At 32.5% G+C, this 19,366-nt stretch overlaps 1 long non-coding RNA gene and 1 pseudogene across 1 annotated transcript; both read left to right on the top strand.

Annotated features, from left to right (window-relative positions):
* The first annotated feature begins 8,295 nt into the window (after positions 1 to 8,295).
* On the top strand, positions 8,296 to 9,751 carry LOC145126584 (wall-associated receptor kinase-like 9 pseudogene; annotated as a pseudogene).
* Positions 9,752 to 13,717: 3,966 nt separating this feature from the next.
* LOC145124000 (uncharacterized) lies at positions 13,718 to 14,466 on the top strand. Its single transcript, XR_013715425.1, has 3 exons — positions 13,718 to 13,798; positions 13,979 to 14,011; positions 14,264 to 14,466. It is a non-coding gene; the product is annotated as an uncharacterized LOC145124000 (long non-coding RNA).
* The last annotated feature ends 4,900 nt before the right edge of the window (positions 14,467 to 19,366 follow it).

Raw genomic sequence — 19,366 nt, 5'->3', positions numbered from 1 at the left:
TGCCGAGGATCGCAAACAAGTTTGTGAATAACCATGCGAATCAACATGGTGCACTCAATGTCTTCATCACCTAATCAATGTGCTGGTTAGCCACGCACGCTCCATTGATCTATGATAAAACATCTAGCCACCCTTTGTCACCAATGTCAATCCCAAATTAGTGTGCCGGTTAGCCACGCACGCTCCACTAACGTTTGACAGGGGTACAAAGTGTAATTCCATGGAATAGCATCATTTTCAGATTTTACCCTAAAGTAACTAAGATGGGAATTTGAAAAACATTGTAGTTACTTTGCAATATTCATTATACTTATAATGAGGAATTAAGTGCCCTATCCTATCCGTTCGGCTAACAACCCTCCACCAATCAAGCAAGCGGTGAATGTGAGTGTACACCCATTAAGCGCCATTTTATAGGCATCAACCTTATACCCACCTTATAGACTGGCTTCGTGAATGAGGCCTACTAGCGATAAGACTAGCTTATTCTTATACATATATATTAATTAATCTTGTAATAATGTAATAGTATAGGGTTGAATTTTAAACTTGTAAAATTCTAAGGATTTGAAATTTAAATCATTCAAAATTAAACTTTTAATCATAAAATTTAAATTTCAAAACTTGAAGACAAGTTTTGAACTTTTCAAAACACAAGGGATCAAATAACAAATAATATAAATTAAACAATTCATTTTATGATTATCTATATTTGACCTAATCCAATTTTAGTCACAAGATAATTACCAAATAATTCAAATAATCCATATTTATCATATAAAGAAACTGTTATTCAAAAGATTTGAAATTATCTTTTGTTTTGGCAGGGATAATCATTCAAATATAATAAAATTCGGATTTTATCTTCAAAAACGATTTAGGCATTAATCCCATGACAAAACAGCAACAAAATCCCGAAATATCCTCTGCCTGATGCACAGACTCGCCGAGTCAGTCCTGGACTCGCCGAGTCGGGCCAACTCGCCGAGTCCAGATACTGACTCGCCGAGTTGAGTCGGGCAGAGGCAAGAAAAACGATTTTCAGCAATTAAACAGTTAAAGCATCACATACAACAGAAACCAATCAAGGCTCTGATACCACTGATGGGTTTTAGGCATAAGAACAATCCTATGTGCTCATACAAACCCTAATGCTTGGATCTAGGTTTCTCTATTGTACATGCATTGAATCCAAGACTTGCAAACCCTAATCTAGCATACATAATTCGAAAATTAACTTAATACATCAGATCTAGATGTTTACCTCTTCAAAGATTGGCTTAGATCTTCTTTTCTTTTTCTCTTGAACTTAGAGTCACAATTGTAATTCCTCTAATGGATCACAAACACCTCAAGCAAGAAGGCTACTTTGAGAGAGGAGGGAGGATGCTAATTTTTGGCCCTAGGGTTTCTCTTGGGAACAAGTGGTCGAAAATTGGAGTCTTGGGGTCTCATTTATAGTGCAGGCTGCTAGGGTTTCAGTCTAAACCCTCATGGATACCTTAGCCACCAAGTAGCCCAAGGAACCTTCTGGAATAAGGCCCTTGGACGAAAATATAATGATCATAATTTCGTTCCCCCTTAGTCCATTAGGTTTCCCAGCCCAAAACTCAACTATCACACATTTGACAGTTTATGCCCCTTTATTTAATTAATCTTTTTTAGTCACCAAATTAATTCCTAATTAATTTATGACTAATACTAATTAAATAAATATGATTTCTCCTTTAATATATTATTCTTATAATATATTAATAAACCATAATATCCTCTCTCTCATCTCAAATTACCTTGTCAAGTTGCTTTGGTGAAGGCAACCCAAAAGGACCATGCATAACCGGGTCAAGTACATACCAAATATAGTTACGGGCTTAGACACTAATCCAACATAAACTTCTTTTGAGGATTCGAATTTATTCATACCAATGATGGTATCATTATGCATCAACATAAATACATCAAGGAATTATTGGATACTTACTCTATTCATTCTTCCAATCATGTTACATCTCCACTTCCTAGCAAACTTAAACCACTTTACAACAAAGAGAATCCCCTTCTTGATCCTACTGAATATCGATAATTAAGAAGAAAGCTTAACTTCTTGTTACACACTAGACCTAACATTGCTTTCACAGTTCAATTTCTTAGTCAATTCAAAAGTTCACCATGTCAGAGTCATAGGGATGCAACTATTAATGTTTTGTATTATTTGCAAAATACAATTCATAAAGGTCTTCTTTTGAATAACAAGCTAGATTTCAAGCTTAAAGCTTTTTGCGATTCAGATTGGGCAGCATGCCCAACCACTCATCGATCTGTAAGTGGATATTTCATAACTATGGGGGGAAGTCATATTTCTTGGAAGTCAAAGAAGCAAGCCACTATTTCTCTTTCATCTGCTGAAGCAGAATATCGATCCAGGCGTCGTGTATGTTCTGAGTTGGCTTGTTTTAGTCGATTACTTTCAGAGTTTGATATTTTTGAAATTACCCCTATTCCTCTTCGTTGTGATAATATGGCTGCAATCTACATCGCCAAGAACCCAGTCTTTCATGAATGCACCAAGCATATCAAGCTTGATTGCCATTTCGTTCGTGAGAAATTACAACGTGGATTGATTTCTTTGAGTCACACTTCTATAAAGCAACAACCAGCTGATATTCTAACCAAAGTATTTTCTGGTTATGATCATGGTGAACCAGTTTTCACGTTGGGTATGATTGATCATCCTCCTCCAACTTGAGGGGGGTATTGGTGTAATAACCAGTTTGACTTTAGTTGACTTATATTAACGTTAGATATGTAACTATAGTTAATTGTTGTGGTTAGTGATTAGTTGGAGAGTGGTTAGCTGGTACTCTCTCTTGTATATATGTTTGTACAGTTAGTATTTTCCAAGTAATGAGAAATGATTCCAATTTTCATTTTCAAAGAAAATAACAGCACACACATTCAAATCCATCCATAGTTCTTCTTTAGATCTTCACCATTGTTCTCCTTCCTTCTCTATAGTTATTTCAACAAAATCTCTTGTTTTGATTGTTGTTCCCTTTCCCCATAAAATATGCAGTCGTTTCACGTTTTACATGTACTCTGTTTGCTTTTGTTAACAACATTAATAGGAGCTCTGAATTCCTACAAGCCAGATTGTCCAAACAAGTGTGGGAGCGTCAGGATTTTTCCCCCTTTCGGGATTGGAAAACGCTGTTCTGCCAACGAATGGTATACGGTTGACTGCAACTCGTCAACACCATTTCTACCTGCACTCAACAACATGGAGCTTTTGTCTGCCATGGGGCTGCGCTCGCTCGTTGTTAACATGTCTGGAGTTCAAGCTGATTGTAAGAATCCAGTCCAAGAAAGGAGTATTGTCTTGAAGACCGGTCATGGCAAAAGCCCACACATATTCTCATGATCAGATAACATGTTGGTGTTTGAGGGGTGTGGTAGTGGTGCAATAATAAATAGGAACAAGTGGAAACAAGTGATATACACTATACCTTGCGCCCCTTGACCAATAATTCTATCCATTTAAATTGCTTTTTGTTTATTCATTTATTTGTTCTTCAATCTAAAATTTCATGAACAGACACTTCATCATATAATGCTTTTCCACATAAGCTTTCATAAAAAGCAATTTTATAGGCAGGGGTATTAATTTTATAGCCAGTGGTATTTTAGGAAAATTACCTTCTAAGTAGTTTTGTGTTAGATTAGGAGTCTAGTTTTATTAGTATAAATAAGTCTACTCATTTGAAACCCACCTCACAGTCATCTACCATCTCCAATAACAGTCCATCTCCTATACCCCCACCTTCACACCCAATGCTCACTCGTAGCAAACAGGGTATTTTTAAACCCATCTGTAAATTAAATTTACACGTCGATACCTTATTTACAGGCTTTTAAGGATCCAAATTGGCTTAATGCCATGACTGATGAATATACTGCACTTATCTCTAATATCACTTGGGTACTTGTTCCAAGACCACTTGATGTTAACATTGTTAATTGTATTTGGTTGTTCAAGAAGAAACTTAATGCAGATGGCTCCTTATCAAGCTATAAAACGCGTCTCGTAGCTAATGGTCATAGTCAACGACCTGGTATTGATTGTGACGAGACATTTAGTCCGGTGTTCAAGTCTGCTACCATTCGTACAGTTCTTAGTATTGTTGTCACACATTAGTGGCCTATTCGACATCTTGATGTTAAAAAACGTGTTCCTACATGGTCATCTTCAAGAAATAGTCTATATGCATCAGCCTCCGGTTTTTCGTGATCCCTCTCGTCCTGACTATGTTTTTCTGCTTCAGCGGTCCTTATATGGTATCAAGCAAGCACCTCATGTTTGGTTTCAACAGTTTGCCACCTTTATTTCTTGCATTGGTTTTGTTCACAGCAGATGTGACTCCTCTTTATTCATTTATCGACATGGTACTCACGTGGCATATCTGTTACTATATGTGGATGATATTGTCCTAACAGGCTCATCGACTCAGCTTCTGTCTCGCATCACTTCTCTATTGAGCATTGAGTTTTCTATGACAGACCTTGGGGATCTTCACTATTTTTTGGGCATCTCGACCTCTCGCTCGGCTGATGGGTTGTTTTTATCTCAACAACAATATGCTATTGAGATTCTTGACAGGGCTTCCATGACCAACTGTAAATATGCATCTATTCCGGCTGACTTATCAGCTAAGCTTGATGGCACTGGTACTCCTGTTGCTGATCCTACCTTATATCGATGTTTGGAAGGCACGTAACAATATTTGACATTCACTCGACCTGATATCACTTATGCGGTTCAACAGATTTGTTTATACATGCATGACCCGAGGGAACCTCATTTTACTGCTCTCAAGCGCATCATGCGCTATATTAGAGGTACAAAATATCATGGTCTTCGGTTATTTACCTCTCCCAGTCGCACGCTCATTGCCTATTCTGACGCTGACTGGGGTGGATGTCCTTTCATGCGTCGATCTACATCGGGTTATTGTGTCTTTTTAGGACACAATATTCTCTCCTGGTCATTCAAACGTCAGAACACGACTTCGCGGTCCAGTGTCAAAGCTGAATATCGGGGTGTTGCTAATGTTGTGGCGGAAACTTGTTGGCTTCGTAATCTTCTTATTGAACTTCACTATGTGTCGGACAAGGCTACCATTATCTACTGTGATAATGTTAGCGTTGTTTATATGTCATCCAACCTGGTTCAACATCAACGTACGAAGCATATTGAAATTGATTTGCACTTTGTTCGAGACAAAGTTGCCACCGGACATGTTCGTGTTCTTCATGTTCCATATTCCTCTCAGTATGCAGATATTTTTACGAAGAGTCTTCCGTCACCATTGTTTCTTGATTTCCGGTCCAGTTTGAACGTTCATGATTTTTCTCCCCGTTCAAACTGCGGGGGGTTGTTAACGTAGCCTTATTAGTTTATTTATCCTTCATTCTTTTGGCCAGCCCTTGTGTGCTGTGGCCCATTTTCTATACCTATGTACTCTTTGTGTATATATATATATATATATATATATATATATATATATATATATATATATATATATATATAGGGCTAGGTTATAATGTGGATGGACAATTATTGTGTGGACGTGTGGACAGTGCGATTCTATGAGAATTACTAAGAGAATACATTGTTTAGTAATGCGAATACGTTCAATCTTACGAAAATATCGTCACTTTCATGCATTCTCACTAATTCTTATTCATTTTTGTTCTCACAAATCATTTTTCACTCATTATCATTCTGACAGAATACGACTCAATAAACATTCCGACAACATTCTGACATAATGAGAATAATAATAATGAGTCTATAATAACCTTATATGCGATTTAATTAGTGAGAATGTGTGATAATGACAATAGTTATGTAAGATGGAACATATTCATATTATTAAACAACATATTTTCTTTGTCATTCTCACAGAATAGCATTGTCCACACGCCCACACAATAGATGTTCATCCACATTTGAACCTAGCTCTCTCTTTCTCTCTCTCTCTCTCTCTCTCTATATATATATATATATATATATATATATATATATATATATATATATATATATATATATATATATATATATATATATATATATATTGTTTTATTGAATGAGAGAGCGTTACGGGGAATTCTATCAATAACACTTATCTTTATGTTAATTTAATTAAGTTTTCCAGCAAATAATCCTTGCATTCTAAGCAATAAACACTGCTACAAAATAACACATAGAATACTGTTAAAATGACATATAGAATACGGTTTTGCAGCCGTACTCTATAAGGGGGTTTCCTATTCGAACATGTAATACAATACGGTTGTAAAACCGTACTCTATAATCATCATATAGTACGGTTTTCTAGATAATACAATACGGTTGCAAAACCGTACTCTATAATCATCATAAAGTACGGTTTTTTTTATAATGCAGTACTGTTGCAAAACCAATACTCTATAATCATTATAAAATACGGTTTTAGGGTTTTTTAAAAGTAGCCTTATTCTTTAACGAAACACATTGAATATTGTTTTTTCAATGTAACCGTACTTCTTATAAAATATCCTAAAGTATAGTTTCTTATTGCCAAAGGACAATCTAAATAAATATATTTCATAAATTAAATACAATAATTACACTTTTCTATAAAGATCTTGGAGGATTTAGAGGCACAATTACAAGTTGCTAGATCATCAATTGATCCATCTTACAGTGGTTAAGGGTTAAGGCTATTGTCCATCTTTATTGCATGATTTCATTTTCTTAATACATTGACTAGTTTGTATTAAATTTGATTTTAACTTTTGTGTTAACTTTGAATGGTTTGTATACATAAAGATTGTTACTTTTTGTATTGAGGAAACAAAAAAAATTAAAGATGTTTAGGTGTTTGGATCAAACAACAACGTGAAAATATGCTTGTTTTTTTAGGGATGCGTTAGAGACCATGAGGGCAGAATAGGTATATTGGTGAAAATATGGTTTAGTTTTTTCTTCAGTCGTCTCTTTATCAATTTTCATTGAAAAAACTAACAAAAACCAGTTTTTAGCGCAGTGGATACATCACAAGTTGTGAGGAAGAATGTAGTATTTTCTTGTTTTTCAATGGTGGTTTTTTGTTTTAAAATACACATACATACTATTATATATGTAAATAAAGTCATGTTGATTATGAAAACAGTATTCTATTTGATTTTGTACGGGTTGTTTTTTGTGAACAATACTCTATCTCTAATATGATACGGATTCTTATACAACCGTATTCTATTAAGAGTATTCTATTTGCCACTTTGTAGTAGTGAAAATTAAGTTGTCTTTATTTTGTTCTTATTTTCCTAGTTCTGTCCCCTGTTGCTCGTTTTTTTTTAGGCATCATTCAAGGTTTTTTACCTTACAGTTGTATAGGTGGACAAGTAAAAAGCTATTATTTTAATATAAGATTGGGTCTTATTGATAAACATGGTCTTAGTCTCTTCCATTGCACCTAAAGTAAAATTAACAACCAATGAATTATTATGATTATTTGTGAAAATGTGTAGTTTTTATATTTGCCTCCTGTTGGGTTTAATCTTCACATAAGATGTTATTTTTAGTTTTATTTAGTAATTGAATAAAAGATAGTAGTTCATGGGTTGAATGGGTCATGTGGACCAAGTCTTTTGGGGCTTTTAGAATGATAGGTTTAGTGCTGGAAAAGAGGAAAACGTGTGCTTGTTTTTGGTTAGTTCATTTAGGTTTTGTAGGCTATAAAAAGCCTTTAGTTTTCTGAATATTAAAGCAGCTGTTTTGAGTCATAAACAACTCTCCTTCTTCTTATTCTGTTGCTGCAGTGAAGTGAATATAAAGGCCTGATTTCCAACATTTGGTATCAGAGCCTAGGGCTCGTTTAGAAGAATCAGGTTTGAGAGTCGGTGGCGAGAGAGGAGGAGCAGCCCTTGGCTGCAGGGCTCAGAATGAAAGAAGATGATGGTTGCAGGGGCTGAACCAATATATTGCTGCTGCAGTCAAGACCGCCAGAAAGAAGAAAGAAAGAAAGAAAGAAAGAAAGAAGATAGAAAGAAAGAAAGAAAGAAAGAAAGAAGATTGTGACATGCAACCTGTTGGCTGTTGCTTTCTGCAGAAAGAAAGAAATACAGAAAAAGGATCAAATGAGGGTGGTTCTCGGCTGTGGTGTATTCCGGTTTCTGATGTGGTGTTAATGGCTCATAATGGTGTTGACAGATGAAAGTCCGGTTGTGGTTGTTCGATCCCAGAGATAGCAAAAAATGGCTGTTGAGGAAGAAAGCAAGCAACACGATGAAGTAAGCAGAAGGGTTCTCAGCAAGAGAAGACCAAGAGAGCAAGAAAGAAAGCAAGCAAGAAAAGCAAGACGGAGCCTAAGTATGTTCTATGTTAGAAAGCAAGAAGCAAGAAAAGAAAGTAGTCTGTATCAAGTAGCAGACAAGAAAGAAAGCAAGAATGAAAGATAAGCAGCAAGGCAGATCATGTTTGTTAATCAGAAGAAAGATGCAGCAAGTTTGTTGTTTGTTAGCAGGTAAGAAAGAAGAAGCAAGCAGCAAGTGATTAACAAGCAGGAGAAGGCCGATTGCAAGCAAGATTATAGCAAGAGAAGCAAATATCAAGATTGTCAAGATTAAGGGGGTGAATGTTGGGTTTAATCTTGACATAAGATGTTATTTTTAGTTTTATTTAGTAATTGAATAAAAGATAGTAGTTCATGGGTTGAATGGGTCATGTGGACCAAGTCTTTTGGGGCTTTTAGAATGATAGGTTTAGTGCTGGAAAAGAGGAAACGTGTGCTTGTTTTTGGTTAGTTCATTTAGGTTTTGTAGGCTATAAAAAGCCTTTAGTTTTCTGAATATTAAAGCAGCTGTTTTGAGTCCATAAACAACTCTCCTTCTTCTTATTCTGTTGCTGCAGTGAAGTGAATATAAAGGCCTGATTTCCAACACCTCCTTCCTTTCAGGTTTGAGCATAAACTTGGGGTTACTTCTTCTCACGGCGATTGGTCATGCTTCATTCAAATTAGTGAAGAAAAGTAAAATCAAAAGAAAGAAAAAGAAGTGTTTTTAACGCAATGGAGGATTGCTCCTCCAACAACAAGAAAGAAATACCGGTATAGCTGGCCACAGAACCATTCTTTTCACTGAAGAGGAATTAGAGAAGGCCACAAACAATTTCAATGTGGATAGAGTTATTAGTGAAGGGGCCCAAGGTATTGTATATAAAGGAATGTTAACCAATGGGAGGACTGTAGCCATCAAAAAGTCCCAAGTTGTTGATCTGCGCCATGTAAGAGAATTCATCAATGAGATGGCAATCCTTACACAAGTGAACCATAGAAATGTGGTCACACTACTTGGATGTTGCTTAGAGACGGAGGTCCCACTACTCGTCTTTGAATTCATCTCAAATGGTAGTTTGAGTGACCTCATTCATGGAGCAACCTCCACCCCTATATATCATATGGATATGAAGTCAGCCAACATACTTTTAGATGAAAACTATAGAGCCAAAGTAACAGATTTTGGAATTTCAAGGTTTCTGACAACCTATCAAACCCACTTGACTACCCAGGTGAAAGGGACGGTTGGTTACATGGATCCACACTACTGCCAAACTGGCCGCTTCACAGAAAAAAGTGATGTGTATAGTTTTGCAGTGGTTTTAGTGGAAATATTGACAAGAAAGAAGGCAGTTATGACTATACCTGATAGTTAATCTAGAAGTTTAGATGCAGAATTTATGTTGGCCATGAATGAAGATCGCGCCATGGATATGTTCGATGCAGATTGGCAACGAGGGTTCTATAGATGAGTTAGAAGCCATATCAAAGTTGGCAAACCAATGCCTTGATTTTAGTATAAACAATAGACCTAGAATGCTAGAGGTTTTCAATGAGTTAGAAGCCATTCAATTGTTACCTGTGGCTCGCTAGAGGAACAGGTGATTTTCTTCCTGGTGGTTTGATCAATTCAATGTTATGAAAGTTTATTTTTTTCCTTTTACGTTGTACTGCTTTGATGCTAATTTATGTTCTAGCTAGTTCTTGGTTTTTATTTTTTAACTTTGACTAATCGGTCCAACAAATAGCTTTTATATTTTATATAAATGAAAGAAGATATTTTGTCATTATCACTTTTTACTTCTTTTCAACAGAAAATATAGAAATAGTAGAAAATATATTTTCTAAATATCACTTTATAATTTTATTGGTCCAAAGATTCAAAAAGTAGCAACGTACTTCTATTTGTTCATGTGTTATAGCATTCTACTTTCAAGAAATTGCTATCAAGTCATGGTAGTTTTAATAATATAGCCATACAAAAAATTTAAAAGTAGTACATGATGTGCTTATTTTTAATATAGTAAAAAAAAATACTTTTTGTTGGTTTCTGCACACGTGTAGCATGCTTATGGTTGCATGTGAAATATATCTTATAAGATATATTGAATAATCTGAAAGGTAAGAAGTGAGGAAGTGCTCTTTTATCTTACTGATGTTGGGTTAATCTTGATGGTTCGGATAGAGTACGGGTCAAGTTGGGTACGGGTCATGTGCATGGGTTATCAATATTCTGCATGTTAATGACTTGGTCTAGAGTTGACCGAATTTGTTGGACTTGAAAGTGAAGGGTGGAGTTTGTTGCTACTTAGAAGGAATACTTGGGATGATTATGAGAATGTGTTTTTATTGTTGTGTTTATTATAAATAGGTAGCACTAGTATATGTATTAAAGAGGGTAATTAGTTTTCTTGAAAGTAATATAAACAATTGCTGTTTTGATCGGTGTTCAAAGAGTGATTGAGGGCCTGATTTGTGTTCAAAGAGTGATTGAGGTCCTGATTTCCAACAACTGATGCTTTTATTTAATGATTAGGATGAAGGGGACATGGGGTTGAATCCTGAAGGTGAAGATGTGGTGGAAGGTCAAGGGGGAGCGGAGGTGGGTAGTGATACTGATGGTGTAGCCCTCTTCCAAGTTGAGGTAAAAAGTTAATACCTGTTTTATTTTTATTTTTTTTGTAGCTAAATCCCTTTAAATTGATTAGTGTTTAGTTTTCTTTTTAGCTGTGTTTTGGGGTGTTAATGTTTGTTAGGTGCATGCTGCTTAACACCGAGCGGATTATCGAAAAGGCTGTTGATGGAGATAAGGATTATCTGAAACATGCTCTTTTGCTTTTTCTCAACTTTATTTCTGCTTCTGATCATTTTATTTTCATCATGGTGAGTTTTCGTTCCACTTTATTTGTTCATTTTCTTTGAGCTATTGTGTATTGGATTTAACATTTACATGGCGTTATTGTGTGTTTCGCTGTTGAAGGTTTTGGCACAGAAAGAGCATGGTGTAGTTTATGATCGGAAATTGAATTCCTGGGTTGAGTGTTCGACATGGCACAAGAAAGAGAAATGATTTTGAAGTTCTGCAGTCTAGTGGTTTAAGCCAGATAGAGATAATATGAAGGAGGAGTAGAGGATCAACATAATGGAGGATAATGATGTTGCGGAGTCGATCAGAGTGGGAGAAACCACTATCAACAAAAAAAGATAATATGAGCAATTATTCTTTTATTATTCATCTTTGGTAAATGTTATCGATTTTTTAATCATTTTTTTTTTAAATTTAAACAATAAATTAACCACATCGTATATCACCGGTTATTGATTTAAGATGTCCAGAATTAGTATATTCCAAAGAAAACTGATTTCAATGTTTATTATGTAAATATGGAAACTAATACTTATGTTTCTATCTTGACATCACAGTTTCCGGTGGCAGAGCAAAAACAAAAGCTAGCATGTGTATTACTGTTAAATTCTTATACTAAGTAATATTATTTAAATAATCAGTATAAAATCATATATAAAATAATATTTTCCAAAAAATAGATTTGAAAAGTCTTTTTGAAATTTCACACCCATCTATAGATTCTTTTTACGACACCGGTTTTATATTTGTTATAATTTTAACAAGTGCAATGCCATCACAACCACCTACAAATATTTCACTTGGCCCATACGATTGTGAGACTATTGCGGAGTGCAAAAATTTTTGTTCAAATTGGCAAGGGTCTCTTCCGATATGAGTGAACCGTATTTGTGGCTGTATCGAACTATCAAGTAACAGAGTTGCCAAAAAAACACTTACACACTGATAGCTTTGTACAACTTATTAGATCGATAAATGATTAAATGGAGATTAATTTAATTTTTCATCTTTCATCCTTAACAAATGTTTTAGTAATTGGTTTTTTTCTTTGATGCTAGCAAAATTATATTTTATCACAAAATAAAATTTATTTATTATTTAACAACATACAAATATCAATGATAACACACACACACACTCACACACACACACACACACACACACACACACATATATATATATATATATATATATATATATATATATATATATAATAATATTTTAAAATTAGAATACTTTTAATACTCTAAATAGCTGCCATTCTGTCAATATGATTTGGTTAATGAAGACACCCGCTCTTGTTCTTGCAAGAGATCAATTACTTGAGTTTGAATATAACAAAACAATTTCAGAATGTAAAACTATTACAAGAGATCAATTACTTGAATATGTTTCAAATAACCTAAAAGATGTCGAAGATTAGTGATATTCAGTTTTATTTTTTTTATCAACGGATCGACAATACTTATTTAAAGGTTTCAAACTAATTTTTTTGTATTTTGGGATGAGAAAATAGACATACCCAGTTCAAACAATCATGTAAAATATGTTTTGTTTTTGAATTATATAAAAAAACACTCAAAGAACCCTAGCAAGGAGCTAAACACCAAGACAAATTTTACATCAGAACGTTTAGAATTAAGTTTTGAAGCCATAATTGAGCATTGAAGCCATAAATTCAAACATATGCGGAATCATGTAAAATAAGTTGCGATTATAGTAGTAATATTATGGAAACTGGTAACGGATATCAAATTTGTTAAAACGGAATCCAACAACTTAGGCATTACAACCTAGCATTAGGATAATTGTTTTAGAGGTAAGAAATCCCAACTACCTACATATTTATAAATGTAATCACTACATATTTATAAATGTAATCACATATGATTTATTTTATTTTATTTTATTTTATTCCATAATAGTCTAACAGAACACAAAGTTTTTGGAAGAATTTCATATATTTTTTTATTAAACATCAAAATATCTTCGACCTAATTTCTAAATATTATATCTATCATTTATAAACTTTAAAATATCATATTTTTCAAACCTAACTTTTAAAGAATATATATAAAAATTAAATGCTTGTAATCTGTATTTTTTAATAGTTCGTTTTCTTTAAATTAATTTTATTTCTTTAATCTGAATAACATTTTGTTTTAATTTCTAATTATTGCAATTGCCAAAATGGTTGCAAATTCTAAATACTTTAAAAAAAATAATAGTTATTTTAATATTTGATTATGTTTTAAAAAGAATTATTGCTAAAATTATTTCTATTTTGGTCAAACTTAATCACTTACTATGTTATAAAGAGAATGAATTATACAAATATAGAATTTTATATAAAATGGAAAAATATAACATTTATATTAATTATTCAATCTTCAAATGTTAATTAGATATCATTAAAGTGATCGTTATACATCCATTATGGACTCCTATATATAACTTCCTACATATAAGAATAAACCATAAGAAACCTACCTTTGAAAAATGAAGAGGATTTCATTCACAATAATATGGGCAATTATTCTTTTATTATTCATCTCAGGTAAATGTTATTGAGTTTTTAATCATTTCGTTAAAATTTAAACAATAAATTAACCACATCGTATATCACCAGTTATTGGTTTAAGATGTCAAAAATTAGTATATTCCAAAGAAAAATGATTTCAACGTTTATTATGTAAATATGGAATCTAATACTTATGTTTCTATCTTGACATCACAGTTTCCGGTGGCGGAGCAAAAAAAAAGTTAGCAGGTGTAGTACTCTTAAATTCTTATACTAAGTAATATTATTTAAATATTCAGTATAAAATCATATATAAAATAAAATTTTCCAAAAAAAATAGATTTGAACAAGTCATTTTGAAATTTCACACCCATCTATAGATTCTTTTTACAACGTCATTGCTAATCTTTTTATTTATGAAAGCAAGAGGTTGTGTTTTAAATTTTACTGTTAATCCCATTAGAGGTAACACAAGTTTTATATTGATTATAATTTTGACAGGTGCAATGGAATCACAACCACCTACAAATATTTCACTTGGCCCGTACGATTGTGAAACAATTGCAGACTGCAAAAAATTTTGTGAAAATTTTCCAGGGTCGCTTCCAATATGTGTGAAACATATTTGCGGCTGTGTCGGACTATCAAGTAACGGAGTTGCCAAAAAAACACTCACACACTGATAGCTTTGTACAACTTATTAGATCGATAAATGATTAAATGGAGATTGATTTAATTTTTCAACTTTCATCCTTAACAAATGTTTTAGTAATTGGTTTTTTTCTTTGATGCTAGCAAAATTATATTTTATCACAAAATAAAATTTATTTATTATTTAACAACATACAAATATCAATGATAACACACACACACACACACACACACATATATATATATATATATATATATATATATATATATATATATATATTATAATAATATTTTAAAATTAGAATACTTTTACTACTCTAAATAGCTGCCATTCTGCCAATATGATTTGGTTAATGAAGACACCCGCTCTTGTTCTTGCAAGAGATCAATTACTTGAGTTTGAATATAACAAAACAATTTCAGAATGTAAAACTATTACAAGAGATCAATTACTTAAATATGTTTCAAATAACCTAAAAGATGTCGAAGATTAGTGATATTCAGTTTTATTTTTTTATCAACGGATCGACAATACTTATTTAAAGGTTTCAAACTAATTTGTTTATATTTTGGGATGAGAAAATAGACATACCAAGTTCAAACAATCATGCAAAATATGTTTTGTTTTTGAATTATATAAAAAAACACTAAAAGAACCCTAGCAAGGAGCTAAACACCAAGACAAAGTTTTACATCATAACGTTTAGAATTAAGTTTTGAAGCCATAATTGAGCATTGAAGCCATAATTTCAAACATATGCGGAATCATGTAAAATAAGTTGCGATTATAGTAGTAATATTATGGAAACTAGTAACGGATATCAAATTTGTTAAAACGGAATCCAACAACTTAGGCATTACAACCTAGCATTAGGATAATTGTTTTAGAGGTAAGAAATCTCAACTACCTACATATTTATAAATGTAATCACTACATATTTATAAATGTAATTACATATGATTTATTTTATTTTATTTTGTTTTTATTCCATAATAGTCTAACATAACACAAAGTTTTTGGAAGAATTTCATATATTTTTTATTAAACATCAAAATATCGTCGACCTAATTTCTAAATATTATATCTATCATTTATAAACTTTAAAATATCATATTTTTCAAACCTAACTTTTAAAGAATATATATATAAATTAAATGCTTGTAATCTATATTTTTTAATAGTTCGTTTTCTTTAAATTAATTTTATTTCTTTAATCTGAATAACATTTTTTGTTTAATTTCTAATTATTGCAATTGCCAAAATGGTTGCAATTTCTAAATACTTTTAAAAAAAATAATAGTTATTTTAATATTTGATTATGTTTTAAAAAGAATTATCGCTAAAATTATTTCTATTTTGGTCAACCTAATCACTTACTATGTTATTCACTTACTATGTTATAAAGAGAATGAATTATACAAATATAGAATTTTATATAAAATGGTAAAATATAACATTTATATTAATTATTCAATCTTCAAATGTTAATTAGATATCATTAAAGTCATCGTTATACATCCATTATGGACTCCTACATATAAGAATAAAACACAAGAAACCTACCTTTGAAAAATGAAGAGGATTTCATTCACAATAATATGGGCAATTATTCTTTCATTATTCATCTCAGGTAAATGTTATTGAGTTTTTAATCATTTCGTTAAAATTTAAATAATAAATTAACCACATCGTATATCACCGGTTATTGGTTTAAGATGTCAAAAATTAGTATATTCCAAAGAAAAATGATTTCAACATTTATTATGTAAATATGGAATCTAATACTTATGTTTCTATCTTGACATCACAGTTTCCGGTGGCGGAGCAAAAAAAAAGCTAGCAGTTGTAGTACTCTTAAATTCGTATACTAAGTAATATTATTTAAATATTCAGTATAAAATCATATATAAAATAATATTTTCCAAACAAATAGATTTGAACAAGTCATTTTGAAATTTCACACCCATCTATAGATTCTTTTTACGACGCCATTGCTAATCTTTTTATTTATGAAAGCAAAAGGTTGTGTTTTAAATTTTACTGTTAATCCCATTAGAGGTAACACAGGTTTTATATTGATTATAATTTTGACAGGTGCAATGGAATTACAACCACCTACAAATATTTCACTTGGCCCGTACGATTGTGAAACTATTGCGGACTGCAAAAAATTTTGTGAAAATTTTCCAGGGTCTCTTCCGATATGTGTGAAACATATTTGCGGCTGTGTCGGACTATCAAGTAACGGAGTTGCCAAAAAAACACTTACACACTGATAGCTTTGTACAACTTATTAGATCGATAAATGATTAAATGGAGATTAATTTAATTTTTCATCTTTCATCCTTAACAAATGTTTTAGTAATTGGTTTTTTTCTTTGATTCTAGAAAAATTATATTTTATCACAAAATAAAATTTATTTATTATTTAACAACATACAAATATCAATGATAACACACACACATATATATATATATATATATATATATATATATATATATATATATATATATATATATATATATATATATATATATATATATATATATATATGTACCATTTTATAAAGGGTATATAGTTGAGGGTCCCACCATTTTTAAGACAATGTCTTAAAAAACAAGGGGATAAGATCTTGACCCTCCATTATAATCCAATGGTCTAAATTACATCCCACACACTCACACGGATCGACCTCATGGCTCTAATTAGGCGGTCAATTCAAATTTTTTTGAAATCACAATGAACCCAAAAGGCGTCTCTCAGTCTCTCTTCATTCAACACTAATTCTTCCCCTAATAAGAAACTTTCATCGTTCTCAAGAAACTCACCTCGAGATGTTAGCGAAAGGCATCACACCCCCATGAACTTTCAGATCTTTCACCTTCAGATGCTCTCCAAATCTTCGTGATCTATTTGTTGTTAAAATTTCAATCTTGTATATTTAGTTAATTCTTCGATGTTGAGTTTTTGTTGTAGCAGCAGATGAGTTTTTGAGGAAGAAACAGATCTTAAACTGGTTAGCGTGAGATGGAAGATGAAGATAGAGGTATAGATCAACTCTTTTGATTTTAGTTTTTTTCGGTTACTTTGTTAGTTGATTTTAAACCTTTCTTTTCTCTCCCAAACCCTAATCTCAGCACCAATAACCGCATCTAAGAGATACTCCTATGGAATGTCTGTACAAACACATACGCAACAAGGGGGATCAAACACGGAAGGAGAAAAAAGATAGAAAGTTTAAGCAGAGGCCAGATTGGGTGATTTTGAATTTGGTGAGAAGTTCTAGGAAGAAGATTTTCCCTCAAACGATACCTTTATCGATCTGTAAACCCCAAAACATCTTCAATCTGAAAAATCAAAAATGAGTACCACCAAGGTCTCTCTCTCTCTCTCTCTCTCTCTCTCTCTCTCTCTCTCTCTCTCTCTCTCTGAACCTTCACTATCTACACATCTGTTTTTAACTATGTATGTGTATCAATGTCATGGATTTGGATCTAAATCTGGACACCAGAAACATCAGTTTTATCTCTATTTGATTTAGGTTTTATTTGGATTTACAGGTACGGTTTGCACAACTTAGGCATGGCCATTTTGGTCAACGAATGAATTACGAGTAAGTTGTAGAAGGAGGAGGAACAACCATTGATGCAGTAAAAGTAGGTAATTTTTTTTTTTAATTTGTATAATTCTTTGTTTTATGGGTATGGGTGTTTGTTTTTCATTTTTGTGCGTTTAAGGGAAAAGACCTAGCTCATGTGTATTTTTTTTATTCTAGCACACCAGGTGTTTGCTGAAATGCCTACGTGAATCTATATGTCAAGAATCAAGATGATGCAGCTAACCCATTGTAAAATCTTTGATGTCGATTCAGGGTGTCCCACTCTACCTGATGTTTTTTTTTTGTCAATTTCCAAGGGTCAGAGAAGTGTTTTTCGGTTTTCAAGGGTGAAGAAGTGTTTGTTGTTTAAGAATCATGAACGTAGGGTTTTTGTTTAGGCATTATAAGGTAAATGTTTTTATAAGCAATCTCAACTCCATGTTCTTTTTTCAGATCTGTTTTAGGGTTGAAATCAGTAGAGTATGTATATTGTAATATTCTCGATAGATAAGTGAAGTTGTTTGGGTGTTTGAAGGTTAACAAGTTACAAAGGGTTAGTGACGTTTGTTTCATTCCATTGCTCCATTTCAATTCACTTTCACTTATTTTTTTCTGAATCATTTTTTCTTCATGGGTTTATATGATTCTAATGTTTCCAGGTCAGTGTGGTGAACAAGTGACATAAAGTTTTATGTTGGCTGAAAGTAGATGGGAAGATCATCTGATTAATGTTGCCAATCAACACGACTAAAGTGATTTTCAGGATACACAGGGTACCTGAAGATTTTTGCATCCATGATGATGATGCTGATTAGCACGCTTTTGGAAGAAAGTTATTGGCTGTTTTGTTTGTATTTTGTGTTATAAATTTATGTGATGTTATTGCTGAACAATTGTTAGCTTTCTTTGTTTACTAATTTTGGATCTATGATTTTTTTTTTGTTTTGTATTTTTATTATTTGTAAATAATGGTTTTCCTAAGCTGTAATTTCTTAATTTTGAGATGATAAGTGAATTGGTCTTGATATCATGTTTAAATCAATCAGGGTTGGTCTTTTAAATGAGGGAAGAGTTGTAGACTTTGTTGGATGACTTATTTTCGGCAGTCTCAACTGTGTAAGGAAGTATCTTGAAGAAATGGGAGGAATGAGAAACAAGTATCTAATCGAATATTATTTTGGTTTTCTTTTAAATTGAGGGCATCTGTTGATGTTTAATTTGTTGCCAAAATGAAAGGAGGTCATAAATTGTATGAGATTGTTTATAGAAAAGTAATAAATTTGAAAGATTACTTAAAGGTTGAAAAGAATCAAATGGCCTAAAAAATTAAATGACCTTGAGTTCCTCGAAGAT

The sequence above is a fragment of the Lactuca virosa genome, chromosome 7 (assembly GCF_052849685.1).
Source record: "Lactuca virosa cultivar CGN04683 chromosome 7, Lactuca_virosa_CGN04683_v6, whole genome shotgun sequence".
Taxonomy (NCBI): Eukaryota; Viridiplantae; Streptophyta; class Magnoliopsida; order Asterales; family Asteraceae; genus Lactuca; species Lactuca virosa.
This window is presented reverse-complemented; position numbering and strand designations above follow the sequence as displayed.